Genomic DNA, 3,908 nt, shown 5'->3' on the forward strand with positions numbered 1-3,908 from the left:
CACCTGCTTCAATTTGATTTCACTTGCATTAAAATCTTTTTATGTGAGGCTGTGTTAATACGACTAGCTACGTATATATATATATACGTTTGCTATTACACATTCAGTGGTGACTATAGGGTTATTCATCCATTTAACAATATCAAATACTAAATGCGGATGGTTGATACTTTATTATTATTATTTATGTGAAAATGGTAACGGTAAACTGATTCTTAATCATGGAGAGCAATTTGTTTCTGCACAGTTTTATCACAATTTTTTGTTTGTGTAAGTAGTATTAAAGAAACGCCCTCCAGTGGCCCAGCGGTATATCTGCGGACTTACAACGCTAGAATCCGGGTTTCGATACCCGTGGTGGGCAGAGCACAGATAGCCCATTGTGTAGCTTTGTGCTTAACTTCAAACAAACAAACAAAATTAAAAAAACAGTGCTGCACCCTACGAACTCGTCGAATCAATTCTAAGTCATAAATAAAGGCGTAACTTTCTATTAATTAGCATGCAAAACTAACAATAATAGATAAATACAATTAGGCTCTCCTCCCGGTGGCTCAGTCGTAAGATTGATGGCTTACACCGTTAAAAATTTGGTTTAGATAGCAGTGGTGGGCAAAGCACAAACAGCCCATTGTGTGGCCTTGTGCTTAACAACAAACAATAGATACAATTATAATTATACCATGTTTTAAATAAGAAATAGTGTACGTTTTACATATTTTGTTTTGTGGTGACGAGAGTAGGGGATGATGGGTATTTTTTTTAAAACGAACTCTATGGTATTTTTGTAATTTCTAGGTTGAACATTAAATCACTTTCAGATAAACTGGTGTGAAATAGTGTAATACCCTAAAAAAACGAAAACAATGTCAGGCCATTTTTTGCGTTTGTTATTTGTGTCAAACTGTTTTTTTTTTTTTTGAAGTTAAGCACAAAGCTACACAAGGGGCTATTTGTGCTCTGCCCACCACGGATATCGAAATCCGGTTTCTAGCGTTGTAAGTCCGTAGACATACCGCTGTGCCACTGGGAGGGGGGGGGGGGCATGTCAAATTGAAATGATAAAATTAAATAAGAAATCAACTGCCAGGATTATGATATTTTAAAGGTTACGGTTGAATAGTATAATGAGGACCTATTCATTATATTTCTATTCAGAAGTAGTTTTTGTTTTGATTTTTTAAAATATTTATAGAAAACAGAGTGGAAAATAACTTTACAAGTCAGTAGAATACATCACTACGTAAAGTTCCCAGTGGGTGCGCGTTAATTTTATGGAATTGTAACGCCAAAATCCGGCGTTCGATTCCTCGCGGTGGGTAGAATACAGATAACCCAATGTGTGGTTTGTACTAAAAAATTAACCCAAAGGCATGTTTTGCAAGGATAAAATTGATGAATAAATGTAATAATTTATCATTTATCAAAATCCAGTATAATATTCTTTTTAAGTATGCATACTCCTTGATAAATATTCATTGGTGATAGAAATTGACAGATTATTTTGTTTTAGGCATACTAAAAAAATAATAATAATAGGGTGTGAAATCCGAGCATTTACTTCGTTTCATGGTCAGCAATTAGAACTTGTTTTTTATTAGTGATTTTCAAACATTGTTTAGAAATATATGTCAAAATAAGTTTAGAATGCCATAATATATTAATTTATAGTTTTATTTCTTTTAAAATTTATTCACTTGTGCATGTGATAATATTGATATACGTTACATGCTTACTTCAGATATATGAGTGCAGAGGACGATAAGTTTGTTTTGTTTTGAATTTCACGCAAAGCTACACGAGAGCTATCTGCGCTAGCCGTCCCTAACTTAGCAGTGAAAGACTAGAGGGAATGCAGCTAGTCATCACCAACCACCGCCAACTCTTGGGCTACTCTTTTACCAACGAATAGTGGGATTGACCATCACATTATAACACCCCCTCAGATTGCTACTCGAGCACCCTAACCACCTGGCGTGTACGATAAGTTATCAATACAAAACATATATCAAGTTAGAAAAAATATGGACTTTTTTATATTGAACAATAATTATTTGTATTTCTCAAGATATATAGTTGTAGTATGAACAAGTATTTCCTTATGCAGATTTCGGACTTATAGAATGATTACGATCCCAACTCAAACTACACATCTCAGCATTACATTCACATGCAACTTTGCCCTAAATAGTGAACCTCTGTAAATATTCCTAAACTCTACGTTTATAGGTTTTATTGATTATAATGCGTAACATCCACATTACAAATCAAATACTGTAAAAGTTTAAGAAAATCTCTTTGATTTCACGCTATCTTGAACAACAAAAATCTTAAATCACAAGATTGTTTTATAAATCTTATAATAACGATTACACAACTCAAACTCAGTTAGGGCCACCAGTATCTGAACGCTTCATTCGTAGCTCTGCGGTACCTAGATGCTGTATCTATAATACCGCGGAAGATAAACACTCTCCCCTCAACTCTGCAGTGTATAGACACTGTACCCATAACACCACAGTGTACATAGACTGTACCCACAACACCACAGTGTATAAACACTGTACCCACAACACCACAGTGTATAAACACTGTACCCACAACACTACAGTGTATAAACACTGTACCCACTACACCACAGTGTATAAACACTGTATCCACAACACCACAGTATATAGACACTGTACCCACAACACCACAGTGTACATAGACTGTACTCACAACACTACAGTGTATAAACACTGTACCCACAACACCACAGTGTACATAGACTGTACCCACAACACCACAGTGTATAAACACTGTACCCACAACACCACAGTGTACATAGACTGTACCCATAGCACCACAGTGTATAGACACTGTACCCACAACACCACAGTATATACACACTGTACCCACAACACCACAGTATATAAACACTGTACCTACAACACCACAGTATATAGACACTGTACCCACAACACCACAGTATATACACACTGTACCCACAACACCACAGTATATAAACACTGTACCTACAACACCACAGTATATAGACACTGTACCCACAACACCACAGTATATACAGACTGTACTCACAACACCACAGTATATAAACACTGTATCCACAACACCACAGTATATAAACACTGTACCTACAACACCACAGTATATAGACACTGATATTTCTCACATCTGCTGAAATAAAATGTGAGATTCATTTACGCCATTAATACATTCAGCATGTTTCTCAAAATTGGCCAAAGGATATTTAAAAACTCAGTTTTGTACTTTTATTTGGCTGAGTTATAAAGTCACGAAAACAGGTCCTTGTGTTATTACAGTTTAGGTAGCTGCGCATAAGTTCTTATATCTATCATACGAGAGTGTAAGTTACGCCCTGCTAATAGTTTCATATTATTTATCATTGTGTTCACTGTCACGACATCTGTAAGGTTCATAATACTACCCATGTACACTTGATTATCGTAGGGATAATTACAATAGTTACTTCATTCATAATACAATTAACGAAGGGGGACTCGAACTCCCTTCAACAATGATCTTGTTTACCGTGGAAATAATTACATTCAATTACGAATACTCCAAATCCTATTCCACAATGTTTACGCTAGAAGAGTCTAATTAAAGCCTATGAAATACTACATGATCAAGCAGTTATTCATTTGAATTATCTTTGTTTGTTATTAAGTACGAAAATACATAATGGACTATCTGTACTGTTCCTACTATGGGTATCGAAACCCGCTTTTTAGCACTATAAGCCTTGAGACTTACCACCGAGTCACTGGAGAAAGGAGCATATTATCTTAGATATTTGCAGATATTTCAGTTGCTTGTATGTAGTATAAGTTTCTGATAACGAAACAATATTTTGTTTTAAACGTTTTATAACCTGAAAAAGA

This window comes from Limulus polyphemus, unplaced genomic scaffold (genome assembly GCF_000517525.1).
Source record: "Limulus polyphemus unplaced genomic scaffold, Limulus_polyphemus-2.1.2 Scaffold155, whole genome shotgun sequence".
Taxonomy (NCBI): domain Eukaryota; kingdom Metazoa; phylum Arthropoda; class Merostomata; order Xiphosura; family Limulidae; genus Limulus; species Limulus polyphemus.